The sequence below is a fragment of the Geotrypetes seraphini genome, chromosome 5 (assembly GCF_902459505.1).
Source record: "Geotrypetes seraphini chromosome 5, aGeoSer1.1, whole genome shotgun sequence".
Taxonomy (NCBI): Eukaryota; Metazoa; Chordata; class Amphibia; order Gymnophiona; family Dermophiidae; genus Geotrypetes; species Geotrypetes seraphini.
Genome location: NC_047088.1, coordinates 36094261 through 36109822, shown reverse-complemented (window position 1 = coordinate 36109822; position 15562 = coordinate 36094261).

The window sequence follows — 15562 nt, the reverse complement described above, 5'->3', positions numbered from 1 at the left end:
GAAATGCAGATAAGGAAACACTCGAAATACTACTGTAGATCACGAAAGATAGCTATATAAATCACATCAAATTCATCTTTTATTAAAATAAATTGGTATCTTCAAAATAGCTTTAATATGATCCACCTAAAATAATTGTAGCTCTAGTATAGTATTTGAAATATGTTTAGCACATGGAAGGACATTTTTCATGTTCAATAAGTCTACCAACCTAATCATAGGACTCCTTTAACAAAGGTGCGATAGTGTTTTTAGCGCACGCACCGGATTAGCGTGCGCTAGCCAAAAATTTACCGCCTGCTTAAAAGGAGGCGGTAGCGGCTAGCGCATGCAGCAATATAGCATGCGCTATTCCGCGCATTAAGGCCCTAACGCACCTTTGTAAAAGGAGCCCATAGATTACAATCCGAGGGTGGTATGAGAGTGGTGAATGACAAAAACTAGAATTCACTATATGAAAATGAGGGATACCATGTTTTCAATAACGGGTGTAAAACTTTGGAATTCACTCCCTGGCATCATAAGACGATGTAAAAATCATATGAATTTTAGGAAACAACTGAAAACCCAATGGTTTGTTGACACCTTTATGTAACACTATTGCCTACGATATTAATTCAATAACAAACTTCCCTTATATAAAAAAATTTGATGAATTAGAGAAATGCTTTTCTCGTATTTTCTTTTGTTCTTATTTTCTGGTTCACTTTTGCTTTCCTCTTATGCTAAATACCATTTATACACCATGGACTGCATTATTCATATTCACATGATTATGGCTCTACTGGGGATACAAAAAAACTCAAGTGCTCGCAGCTGTCTGATTTTAAGAACTTGTCTTTGTCAGAACTGCCTTTTGCGAGCTGTCATTGGTTCTTTGGTCCCCCTACACTGACCATACTCTAACTATATTTTATTTTCTTAACTTTAACATTTTTTTTTGGGGGGGGGGGATTATTAGTCACTGTATCGACAACCAAATCTCCAATCCACTAATTATGACCCCAGACTACAAAACATTCAGAAAAGAAATAAAGACGCTACTTTTCAAGAAATTCCTGCAAACGACTTAATACCGCCAGTTCCTTCCCACTTCCCAATACCTTCCCGATTCCCCAAAGCAACCTCATCTACTCTTTATCTCCTCTAGAAATTACCAGATATCTTCTTCTTGTAATTCTTTTGTAATCCGCCTTGAACTGCAAGGCAATGGCGGAATATAAATCTCTAATGTAATGTAATGTAATAATTACCATCAAGCCACTTTTACTGGATCCAAAAGCTTTCTGGCATTTCCATATACTTAGCTTTGGTGCACCGATTCTTAACGTTGGTGCTTAATACTCCCAGTTAGAGTGACTACATGTCAAGATGTTCCAGTTTGTTTAGATGGTAACAGGCTCTACGAAACATTTCCATTTCACTCACGAACGAGCTTCATCATATCATCCAAACAGATGTTACTTTAATCAACCGTCTTTAAACTTTTATAGCGCTTCTCGTTGAACTCCATCCAACGCGGCTCCTTCTGCCGCCCTTTGCTAACTGGGGCTTAACCTTTATGTAATACATATAGATGAAATATTGATATTTTCTGGCTATGCACTATCCTTAAGGAATGATGTTGCAGAAGAAGTAGGCAAAGTGAGAACTCCTACCTGTAAATTATGAAATGTTAATGTAATTGTTGGGTTTATGCTATGGATCTTGGTGTGTTTCAATAATGTGCATGTGATTTTGTACATCGCTTTGATTATAAGTGGTTTACAAATCTTTTAAATAAATAAATAAGACGAATGCTTGGAAATTAGGCTGTCTAAATGTGTGCTAGTATCTTACAAACTGTGTTACAAGGGCCACAGAATTTATAGAAGGCAAGTGGATTTTAGAAGTATGTACATATCAGAATTGAGATGTCCAAATTGGGGCCAGGGCTGGTGTTAGGGGGTTGCAAACAGGGCATATGAGTGTACCACACGGGGCCCCAAGCTTGTCTCATGCTAAAGGCGGCTTAGCATAATCTCACTGACTACCATCAATGGGCCCCTGAAAGTTTCACACGAGCCCTGGTTGGGACATGTCATACTCTGGTAATAATTTTTTAAAAAGGATATGGTGACAAGGAGCCTTTTCTGAAACCTATGCAAGAATTAAAGTGTATGTGCTAACTACATGTGGTGGTAGCACCCATTTTGCGACTGTAAATATTAAAAAAATCAATGGCGGCAACTAGGCAAAATACAGTATGGGGCTCATAATTGAAAGAGAAAAACGTCCAAAAACCGGCCTAAGTCGGCACTTGGAAGATCATAAACGAAAGACGTCCAAGTGCCAATAATAAAATCGGGTTTTGGACGTATTTCTAAATGACCTAGACCTTCATAGTGCCGCTGAACGACCATAGCTAAATGGGGCGTTTCAGGAGGAGCGTCGAGGGCGGGATTTGGGCAGGACATGGGCCGGCTTAGACTTCATCGTACTGCATGTATAACCAAAAATTATGCAGCACAGGATCGACAGAACTTAGACATTGTGACTTAGACCATTTAAAACATGGTCTAAGTCACAAAAACCCACCTAAAGTGACCAGATAAGCACTGCAAACACATAATACAGACCCACACACCCTACCCCAGTGATCATCGACCCCCCCCCATAAAAATATTAATCACAACTTGAAAATTGTGCCTCTAGAACATCATCACCTGGCAGCCTGGCATAGGAAAGTCTAGTTGTGCTGCGCAGAGGCGTCTTAAACCATCTTGGGGGTGTGTTATGGACCCATAGAGAGGTGGACCCATGCCCATAAGCCCCTGTAATCACTGCATAGATATTGAAACATGTGCACTCCCCTATACACCACCAAACCCTTTTTTACTAGCATATAAGTGACTCCTGCAGTCATAAGAGATATTGGGGTGGTAGATAAGTGGGTCTAGGGGATTCTGGAGGTGGTTTGGGGAGTTCACCATGCCCTATAAGGGAGCTGTAGTGAGATGAAGACATGGCATCCTTTTTGTGAAGTTCACAGCAGTGCCCTATAAGGTACCCCACAATTTAGGTGCCATGTCTGGGTGTTCAATCCATTACTTTGCAGACCCCTCCCACATCCAACAGAGCTTGTTCTAGGCGTTTTTGACTTGGACGAAAATGTGGTATAAAGATGGATGATTTAGCGGCTTGGATGATCAGATCATCAGGACGTATAGTTAGACGATTTTCAAAACGAAAAAAAAATCGGATGTATTTTTCAAAAATGTGTCCTAGGCTATTTACTTTGGACGACTTGCAACTTGGACGTTCCTTTCGATTATGCCCCTCCACATGTATAAGTGTCAATATTTACATGTTTATGTTGGCAATAGACATGTAAGTGCTACGCTCAGAAATGTATATCTGCCATTATGGAAACCTAGATGTCTATGTTCTCTCAATTAGGAACAGAACCTAGGCCAGAGTCTCTGAAACACTTTTAGCTCTGGCACACTAACCCCCTCTTTTGCAAAGGTGCGCTAAGGTTTTTAGCATGCGCTAAATATTAGTGCATGCTAAACAAACGCTAAATGCTAACGCATGCATGTTATCCTAAATGGAACAAATGTTTTTCCTGGCACATTATAAATGAAATTATAAAATTGCAAAACCAACAAAAAAATAAATTTGAGAGTTATTTATTTAAAGTTCTTTAAGCTATGTATGGATAATTGTAACAACGGTGAAACTAAAGTAGATAGAATAAAATTGCTAATCAATGTGATGGATGTGCTTGTTTTTGAGTGCAAATTAACTCAAAATGCAGCTCGAAAGTTGACAGGCAAACACGCATTTCATCATCCACCATCTGCAGTCATTCTCTTTAATTTCGATTTAATTTCTGTCAGAGCTGAAAAACCTAAGTTCGCAAAGATAAGAAAATCCAAATAACAACAAAGACTTGATTGCTTTGTTGCTCAAGTTAGGATAGCTACTGCATAAAAAATAAAAATAAAATTACTTGCCATTACTTTACAAGGAACAATCACGTCAAGCAATGATGCTTCTATCCTTACACATTGACAGACTATTGCTTACACGATATACATGCCATGTATTCTAGAGTATACTTATGAAGGGAATCTAAAAATAAAGTAAAATTCTGGAATCTCTCGTGGCACACCCGGAATCTCTTCAGGGCACACCGCTGTACCATAACACACAGTTTGAGAGATACTGACCTAGGCAGTGCTATTGATTTCATGAAGGGAAAAGACCTCCTCTATCTAGAGTCCTTCATCAAATGAGCTGTTTACATTGTCGAGGACCAGTACTGGGGCTTGGTGAGCATCGAGCTGTACCTTGAGCATGCCTCCACATCTGTGTGAGACGTGGGTCATCCTTGACCCAAACCTCACTGAAATGAGCTGCCTCCAGTACCTGCCCAATGAGTATGTGGTGGTGAAAGTGGACTAGGAGCTGCAACCCAGTCCTAGCCCCTCCAGCTCAACCTGTTGGTTAGACAGTAGGCTCAATGGTAGCCTGGTCAGCTTCTACAGGACCACCTACCTGAAAAGCAGAACTGCCAAGAGCATATCAGTTGTGGATCATAAGCCAATAGATGCATGGAAGTCATTTCCTTGCATTGAGAGCCCAACAAAAAGAGCAACTTTTAACAAAAATATCGCCCATGAGGCACTTTCTATTATGCTTGTATTGTGCTCTGGTCCCTATGAGACAGAATGGAATATAACGACCTTTCAAAAGTCTGTACCCATGGCACCTACCTGGTGTGCTTTGCTGAGCATCAGTTTTGATTTCTTTGAAAAATATCCAACAGAAGGAATTCCTGGCATTGACATGAGCATCAAAAGAGAGTGTTAGATCAATGAGAATAATCAAAAGTGTTGGCAGCGCTTCAGTGCAGATGAAGACTGCTGAAACAACATTGGTCGTCACGGTCTGACTTTGAGTTGCGATGGTGATGATGGTAGAATTGCAGTTCCTTTTTGTCTTTCTTGTTACTGCTGGTTGTGGTCTCATTTTGTATGGAATGTGCTTTGTTATGTACGTCATGTTGTATTCTGCTTTGGATAAAAGCGGATTATAAATTGAAATAAAATAAAATGAAATGAAGGTGGAATTGGAGGTGGAGGAGGATGCATGAAAGCCCTGGCCTTATATACCTGTGCCTAACGTTAAGATGCTTAGGGCTCCTTTTACAAAGCCACGCTAGGGCCTTAATGCGCGGAATAGCGTGCGCTAAATTTCTGCGCGCTAGCCGCTACTGCCTCCTTTTGAGCAGGCAGTAGATTTTCAGCTAGCGCATGCTATAGCGCGCACTAATCCGGTGCGTGCGCTAAAACCGCTAGCGCGTCTTTGTAAAAGGAGCCCTTAGTGATGCCTAAGCCAAGTTAGGCAATGCTAGGCGTAATGCCTAGCAGTTGATTAACAACACTACTGACCGGCACCTAGGAATTCGGTGTTGTAATGTGCCATTTATAGAATATGACCCTCACAAAATGGGTGTGTGGGGGGGGGGGAATTGTTTTGGCATTTAATGGAACTAAGTGGAATGGTAAAGAGGTGCCCAGAATAGGTTGTATTTCCACAGTTTGCATCTATGAAGCCAAATCATCTTTTCCATGCCAGCAATATGCCAAACTTTGTCCAATCAAAAACATTGGGGTGCTTTTACTAATGTGCACTAACCAATTTTGCATGTGCTAATTAATTTACCGCGCACTAAAGATTAGCATGTGCTAAATGCTAAGGCGCCCATTATATTCTATGAGCACCTTAGCATTAAATGCGCGCTAATCTTTAGGGCGCCTTAGTAAAAGGACCCCCCCCCCTTTGTGAGGGTACTGTAGAGTCTTTCTGTTTTTGTGCGATGCAAAGTTTGGCAGCTATTTTTTTAGCGCGGCTCCAAAATGGCCATTGCCAATTTCCTATTGACGGCCATGTGCAAGATTGCAAAATTAGCATGTGATCCCTCAACACCACCAATTTAGTAGATGCTAAAGGCTCTTGTGCTAATCCTCTGCTAGTCAGTTAGCGTGCACCAATGCCCAAGGGCTAATCAATTAGCACAGGGCACGACTGCTCTCTGCCCCCAAACATATCCCCATGCTAGCACATAAAATGTATGTTTTAGTGCATGGGAAGTGCACATTAGGCCTGCTGGTAGCATCTGGCTCCTGAGCGTGTGCCACTAGCGCTGTTTTTAGGCCGCAGCAAGCATGCGTTAGTATTTACCACTGTTTCACAAAAGGGCCCGGAAGTTTGTACCTGAGGCAACAGAGGGTTAATTAACTTCTACAAGGAACAGCATTAAAAATAGTTTTGATGACATCATCTCATTCAGTGATATTTCAGTTTGGCCATGATGCCAGAATCCTTTACATATGCCACTTCTAAATAGAAAAAAAAAAGGGATTCCTTCCAAATTGCACATATTTGTAGTGTAATGTCATCAGCTTGCTGATGGAAGTTAATGCTTATATTATCTTTCCAATGACATGTTGAAAAATGTTATGAACTTCATCTGCACTGTATCCACAAAAGGGGATTGTTTCACGTCTCTGAACTGAAAATGCTCCATACCAGGCATGGTCCTAAATGTCAAAGCAGGCAAGTCATTGGATTATGTTATGGATCAACCGTGCAACAACTTTGGAAGAATACAAATTCAAATCTTTCTAAGTATTTGACCAAAACAGTAAATAGAAATGCCATGCATTTTTCTTTGTACCAGTATAAATTCAACGACCGTAAATCAGTTTTCTGGCTTGATTTATAAAAACAAAATCTACATTATTACGTTTTAGTTGGAGAAACTTTTGCTTAAGTTGTAAACTAATGAAATATAGACCTTAATAAAATCTGTTAAAGATCATCTGGGTGATATGCAGCACGTAATGGTCCTTAGGGTTTCCTGAATTCATCAGACCTGCCCAGATTTGACCCGGATCGGGCAGGTTCGTGAATCTAGCTCTAAGTGACTTGCCCAGGGTCACAAGAAGCAGCATGGGATTTGAATCTACAACCTCAAGGTGCCGAGGCTGTAGTTCCAACCGCACACTGAACAGCACAGACTTCCGTGCCATTATCTGGTTAGAGCTGGAATAATACGGCGGCAGAGTCATGGAGAAGCTGGGGCTTAGCAGTTTCATGGTGAATTTCAGTAAGTTAAGTTCTAGGATAAAGTTAGGACAGCAAAAAAAAAAGGCTATTCTCACTTTGCCATGCATTTATTAACGCTTTGTGTGCCCTAATGGACATTATAATGCACTAAGGGCCAGATTCTATGAGAAATAGGATGGTGAATGGGAGTCTAATGGGATATGAAGCTTTATATCTTCTACACAGATGAAGAAGGTGAACCCAAGAGACTGAAGAAGATGAGTTAAGGGTAGAAGAAAACTTTTTTTTTTTTTTTAATAAATCTTTATTCATTTTAAAACATACACAAGTACATACAGAAATACAACAATTAATATCAAATAACAGCACTTATTAATAAATAATAATATAGACATATTCCCCCCTTCCCCTCCCTCCCACTCCGGATGTGTATAAAACTCAATAAAATGTAAGGCTTAGACTATTAATTAATTAGTGGATACAAAATTTCCTAATGGGCCCCAAATATCATTGAAGTTTTTACCATAAGCCTTTATTTCCGAATTCATACGTTCGTATCGATAACATAAGCACAGGGATTCCCACCCAAAGGTGTGATTCAGCCTATCACAATTCTTCCAGTTTTTTTGTGATCATTTGTATAGCAATCTCAGTCACTACAAGAAGTAATCTATTCTTAGCTGCAGAAATTGGAGACTTGGATCATAACAGTTCCAAAAAGCACCATATCGTACGAAGAAAACATATTAAAAAGCACATGTCCCAGAACAGAGCCCTGGGAAATGCAGGTATGCCATTTTTTTGTGTGTGTGTGCATGCTGATGTGCACTTCAAAATGAAACCTAATTTTTCCCTAGATGCTAGCTTTCCAAAGCTGCCTTATAATGAGTGAAATTTGCAAAAGATTTAAGCTTCCTATTTCCAAATCATAAATGAGACAATTTATATGCTTAGTGGGAGCTTATATAGGAAGTTCTTCAATTTGTTCTACATTTTCAGTGGAAACTTTGGCTTCTGCATAATTAAACTTTAAAGAGATCCATGTGCTATTTTCCCCAGAAAGCCACAAAGGAGCTTAAATTCCACTCTCACTTGCTTAAGAAAGCTGAGCACAATCCGAAAACATAACAGAGATGTGAGATGCTTAACATTAAAATGTCAGAACTGTCATTAAATCAAAAATCCATGAAGAGATGTTTTTCCCCCCTTACTAAGCCCCTTTTGCAAAGCCACGGCAATGGCTGCCGCACAAACTCCAACACCCATTAAATTCCTATGGGCAGCGGAACGATTACCGCGGCATCAGTCGCCACTGCGTCTTTGTAAAAGGAGCCCTAAGCGGGGGTATTTTCCTGGTAAACAGCGCAATGATAATACCATATGTCAATTTCCCTCTTTTACAAAGGCACACTAAGCGTTTTAGCGTGGATTTAGCGCGCACTAAATCTACGCATGTGCTAACCGCTAACACGTCCATAGGATAACATGCATGTGTTAGCGTTTAGCGATTGCTAATATCTAGCATGTGCTAAAAAGCTTAGCACACCTTTGTTAAAGAGGGGGGTACATGTATGAACTAAAAGACTATTCACTGCAGGGCTGGCTCTCCCAATAGGCTAGGGTTAACAGACATCCAGATTTCCCCAGACGGCTTTTCAAAACCTGGCACTTGATCCGGGTTTTGAAAACTTCCAGCTAGCAACAATGTCGGGATGGCACCTGCACATGCGCAGATGCAACAAGGTCATCGCATCACACCAGCAGATGCACAGATGCCCACCCGACAAGTGACCAAGTTGAGGGGGCGGGGCCAAGGGTAGAATGGGGCGTGACTCGGGCAGAACGGGGCAGGCCTGGGGGCGGGGCCATGGAGTCCAGATTTCCGTTCCCGAAAATCTGGTAATCCTACCCTAGGCAGACTATGAATCTGCCTAGGGTGGGCTCCTCATGATTGGTAGCATGGTACTGGCATGGCAGGCAAGACAGAAGCAGCACTTTAAAGCCACTATCAGTGTCAGCATGACAGCAGGCCTTTGAGATCTGCATGCTCAAGGCCTGCTTGTATGTTAACTGTTCCAACAGGAAGTTTATGTCAAAGGGATCAAGTCCCACCAAATGAAGAACATAAGCAGATCTTAGAGGCCTACCACTGCACTTGGTTGCAGTCTTGGATGGTGGCCAAGAACAGAGGTAGGAAGTAGGGTGGTAGCCTCAAAAGAAGATGCTAGACACCTTGATGGGGAGAGAATATGGAAGGGAAGGATAGATGCATCCATCTAGGATAGGAAGGGACAAAAGCATGGTTGGCAAGACTGCAGCTGAAAGAACAATGTTTAAAAACATTATCAGCAGCTGCACAGCAGTGGTGTCTTTAAGTCAGGCACACTTAAAGCTGTTGCATCCCACTCCTCCATCAGGAAGTTTGCATTGAAAGAGGCAGGATCTAGCAGGTAAAGAGCATATGTGGAGCTCAGAGGCTCATTTTCACATATGGCTATAGTTTACAGTTGCAGCATTGGATGGAGACAAGGATGGACGTAGGGAGTAGGGTGGCATATGCAAGGGAAGAGGGGGAGACACTGGACAAACTAGGGGGTATGGAAGGGGCGATTCTGGAGAACTGGGAGGAACAGTGAAAGGAAGGAGAGATGCTGGACAGATTGGAGGAGGTATAGAAGAAAAGGGTATATGCCAGGCATCTTAGAAGAAGAGGGAGAGGGAAAATGCTGGACTCCTTGGGTGTGAGATATAGGAAAGGAAAGGGGTGTAGGGCTCGGCGGCTCTTTTTTTAATTTGGTTGGTTTGGAGGTGTCCTGGAGGGGATCGGTATCTGTCAGGGAGGGCAGGGAGAGCTATCTAACATAGCTGGGGCAATGGAGGATTGAGTGACCTGCCCAGGGTCACAAGGAGCACTGTGGGATTTGAACCCACAACCTCAGGGTGCTGAGGCTGTAGCTCTAACCTATAGGCCACTCCTTCCTGCAAGTTAGATGCCATTTACCAAATCAGGGCCTACTTTCTCAGCACCACCTTAAAGGAAAAGGTAATTTAGCAATTATTGTGCAGTAAACCACACATTATCTTAACCCCTCCTCTTTTACCTCCAGAAGATTCACTTACCTTCAGATAACCTTCCCCCAAATTACCCACCTTAACACCGTCCAATTAAACACATACCATAATAGATTGTAACCTACCCTCTCTAACTGCATTCCATATGTATTTTTCATACAGTTCTTCACTGTCAGTTTAATTTCCATCCTATAAATTCACATAGAATTTTTCTTTTTTCAACCATCTTTATTTTCTCTTCTTTATTAATTTCCAGGTACTTTAGTTAGATTGTGAGCCTTCGGGACAGTAAGGGAATTTTTAAGTACCTTCTTACTTCTCATTTATAATCTTAATGTATATTTTCTTCAAACCGCTTAGAACCTAACGGATGTAGCGGTATATAAGAAATAAATTACATTACATTACATTACATTAAAGTACTTTTTGTATCATGGAGCGCGGCATGGGTGGAGAGTGGGCGTAGAAGACATTTGGTACATAATGCACTGTACTTACTGCATGCTAACGCAGAGTTAATGCAGGGTACTTATGGCCTTCTAAAGAGGGGGTATTAAATACTTATGCATTAAACAGGGGTAAGCGACAGGTATTAAAGCAGCGGTCTCAAACACGCGGCCCGCAAGCCACATGTGGCATTCCAAGTTTTATTTGTGGCCCGCGGTCTGGACTGGATAATTCCTTCCTTTTGGAGCAGCAGCGGGTCTGGCCGGTTCGTTCCGTTCAAAGCCGCGGGTTGGTGGCTCCTTGCGCTATTCGCTCCTGCATCGGAAGCCTCTCTGACATCACAACATCAGAGAGGCTTCAGACGGAGGCGCGGATCTCGCAAGGAGCCACCACCCGCGGCTTTGAATGGAATGAGCCGGCCAGACACGCTGCTGCTTCAGTGGCGTACCAAGGGGGGGCGGTCCGCGCAACTGGTCACCCTCCACTGTTCTTCACAGAGTGCGGCTCGCGGCTTATCTAGAGCAGGGGTGCCCAACTGCTTCCCTTCCCTTCTCACCGCCGGCACCATACTCTATGATCTCCCTGCTTCTTTCGCCGCCCGACCTCAATTCTGACGTCGAGAGGACGTTCTGGCTAGCCAATCGCTGCCTGGCTGCCCGGAACGTCCTTTCCGACTTTAGAATTGTCGTCAGGCAGCGAGAGTTTGTCGGCCTCGTGGAGATCTCGGCCTGTTCCCGATGGCGCCAGCAGCAACAGCAGCAGCCTATTCCCCGGCGGCGGTGGCATGGGGAGGGCAAGAAGGAAGAAAGAAAGAGGGGGGGGGCAGGGAGCCAGAAGGAAAAAAGAAAGAAGGGAGGGGGACAGGGAGCCAGAAGGAAAAAAGAAAGAAGGGGAGGGACAAGGAGCCAGAAACAAAGCAAAAAATGGGACAAGGAATCAGAGAAAGACAGACATAGAAAAAGAAAGAAAAAGTTGGGGGAGGGAATGAGGTCTGGAGGAGAGGAAGCATACAGGAGGCTGAAAGAAGAGAAGAAATATTGGATGCACAGTCAGAAGAATAAAGTGCAACCAGAGACTGATGAAATTACAAAACAAAGGTAGGAAAATGATTTTATTTTCAATTTAGTAATGTAAATGTGCCAGTTTTGAGAAAGAAAAGATATTAATCTTTAAATGTGAGTGTTGCAGAAAAAAATAAAGTACTTGGAGGGCCGCAGAAAAAATAGTTAATGTCTTATTAAAGAAATGACAATTTTGCATAAGGTAAAACTGTTAAAGGAAAGTTTTATAAACTACTAGCTGATTACCTGGCGTTGCCCGGATATTTATTTATCCCAAAATGTCCAACCCCCTACATGTTCCACCCCCCTATGTCCCACATGTCCCACCCCCCACGTTACCCCCCCACATGTCCCATATGCCCCACCCCCATGTCCCAACCCCCTACCCTCCACATGTCCCAAAGGAATGTCCCTCTCTATGGGGCTGAACTTAGACTTAAACGGCATCGGGAGTGTCGGTATTCATCTCTGCGAGCCCGAAAACTATGGGTTGGACATTAATATCTGTCGCTTTTGATAATTTTAACATATCACCCCCTTCCCACCCCCACAGTATTTTACCCCGTCCCACCTGCACAATATTTTTTCCCAGATAGTAAGTCATATGTGTACCAAGTTTGGTTGAAATCTCTCCATGCGTTTCAGAGTTATGCTGAGTATTCATCTGTGAGCCTGAAAACACTATGGGGTAGATACTAAAATCTGTCATTTTCAATCATTTTTACATATCCCCCCTTCCCACCCCCACAGTGTTTGTCCTCAGATAGTAAGTAATGTGTATGTCAAGTTTGGTTGAAATCTGTCCATGCATTGAAGAGTTATGCTGGAACATACATACATACACACACACACATATATTCAAATTATAATGTGAAATATTTGACAAAATGAATACAATACAACTAACGCAAAACTTGATTATAAACAACATTTTTAGTTTCACCTCCAGGAGCAAGAACATATAAAATCTTGGGTGAACCCACCCTTGAGCAAGCAACATAGAGTTGTGGGCCGCGAGACCCCCAGCACATATCACCCCAGGTAGTGAGGGATCTGCATACCAAGTTTCGTTCAAATCGGTCAAGCCGTTTTTGAATTACTGTGAGAATGGCAGCTTTTTACATTTTTTCCATTGACATGAATGGGTGAAATCTGATTTTATGTTTGTAGCTCCGCCCACGTGTGCAGGTGGGCCGCGAGACCCCCAGAACATATCACCCCAGGTAGTGAGGGATCTGCATACCAAGTTTCGTTCAAATCGGTCAAGCCGTTTTTGCGTGATCGCGGCTCATACACACACACACACATACATACCTCTGATTTTATATATATAGATAGAGTTTAACCTCATGCAAAATTGTCATTTCTTTAATAAGACATTAACTATTTTTTTCTGCGGCCCTCCAAGTACCTACAAATCCAAAATGTGGCCCCGCAAAGGGTTTGAGTTTGAGACCACTGTATTAAAGGGAATGTTAATATATGACCTGTAATAGAAAATATTGGGAACATTCCCAATTTGTGCTGTATTAAGTTTACGGTTACTAGCTGCTAAAGTCCCAGGTTAAGCTGCAGTAACTGCAAATTTTACTGCAGTTTAGTAAAAAAAACCCAAAAATGTGCAATCTTGTTGCATCAACTGCATGGGCAACACAGTTGCACATAAATGAGCCTACTATCTCATGGACTGCTGCATCAGCTCCTAAATCTTAATCTAAAAAAAAAAATTATTTCATGCAAGATGGTGCTACATTCAATTAAGCCACTAGAGGCTGGAAAACAGCTGCAAACTGCTTTTTGTTTCTGGTTTAGATAACACGGTTTACTCTCTCAGATCTAGTGGCTGTGCTATTTTTTTCTCAGCAAACCCCCCCCCCCAAAAAAAAAAAAAAAAAACCTGAGTGAGAATTAGCCCTGTCTTAGTAATACTTCCCTCCTCTGCTTGTTCCGCTCCTCCTCGTTCTTCAATTGTTTCCAGTTCTCGACTTGATGTTAAGATCTTTCCATGCCACTGTAGCTGCGGAGAAATGGTTATCCACTTAACAGATCTGCATCGGGGCGACCAAGCAGAAAAAAGAGGTTAGTGGAGAAGAAGAGGGAGGAATCTTGGGGGAAATGGAGGAATGACATATGGTCTACCTGCGTTTCCAGGTGCAGAAGCAACGCATGAATGCATCGCAATACTGTTCCACACAAAGCTCCCTCCGAACCGATTTGGGACTGCACATCAAAAGTACCTTAAATCTAATATATAAGATCACTGCAAACAAGTAGCACCTTTCCCCCCCCCCCAAAGATAATTACTGTAAGCACAAAGCAAATAGGGAACAACTGATTTAAAATGAGGCAAACCGGGGGGGAGGGGGGACCCCTTTGAGAAGTAATAAAATTCTGGAACATTTAAGGGAAAAATATACTTCATGGCAGAGATACCCCGCCTCCTGTCATCTCTTGAATGTAGTCATTCGTTAGAGAGCTTCCCCCTGTCACCAAGAGTAACTGGGATCTTATTCACAGCACAGCAATTCACAGATCTCCAACTTCGCCATTAGCATTAGCTTAAAGCGCTGTAAGTAGGCAGGGTTTCATCTTTTCAGTTAAGATGTCATTTCCTTTTTTTTTTTCCCACCCTCTAAATGTAACAAAGCGGACACCTGTTCATTAAGAATGAAAGAAGAAGGGGGGGAGTCCACCGGGACCAGAAAACTCAGATTGTGTTTACCTTCACGTTTGTCTTTTTATTGCGAGTTGCATTTTGCAAATAAGATGCAGTGTGCTGAAAAACAAAGCCTTCCACCTAAAATTAGGGTTATAATCTTTTTAATGTCATAGTAGTGCACACAGTTGCCATCACGAGGCCTTTACTTTATAAGTAATATTATGATCACGTGATTTTTAATGGGTTTCTTTGAATATATAAAGTACAGAACTTTTTTTTTCTCTCCACCCTTCCACCCCCCTCCCCCCCCCCCAGCTCATTTCTACTAGAGAATGGAGAGCATTATGTTGGTTTTGCATCCATATCAGTGGTCTCAAACTCAAACCCTTTGCAGGGCCACATTTTGGGTTTCTAGGTACTTGGAGGGCCTCAGAAAAAATAGTTAATGTCTTATTAAAGAAATGACAATTTTGCATGACATAAAACTCTTTATAGTTTATAAATCTTTCCTTTTGGCTAAGTCTTAATAATAATATTGTAATTTATAGCTTAAGAGACATATGATCAAGAACCTGCTTTATTTTACTTTTGTGATTATGATAAACATACCGAGGGCCTCAAAATAGTACCTGGCGGGCCGCATGTGGCCCCCGGGCCGCGTGTTTCAGACCACTGATCCATATGAACTGTTCATATTGTGCACCCCCTCTAATTAATTATCATTTCACATATGTGCTACATAAAGGTCACACAGACAGGGACTCTTAAGTAGCCATTGCTTAGCTCGCCTGCATATGCCAAATTGTGTTTTTAGAACTGTATGTGGAATGAGGTGGGGGGATGGTTTCCCAGAAAAAAAAGCAGTGTGGGGGGGGGGGGCAGTCTTGCATTCTTTCGGGTAACAGATCATACATTTGAACTAGGAAAATATTAATATCGTTGCACCTGCTCTTCACTACAAAATGTTGGCATGCTCCTGCAACATGCACTGTGCATGCATTTTCTCCTTCACCCCCTCCCCCAACAAAATGAACATCTAAAAGCACAAACATGCATGTGATCAACATCTTTTATTCACCAACATTAAAGACCTATTCATTTCTGGGGGAAGTTTTCAGCGAGATACTCTTTACTAGAGCTTATAGATGTCACACCTTCACAGGACAACAGTGCAGAAAAAAAAAATAATTAACTCCACACACAT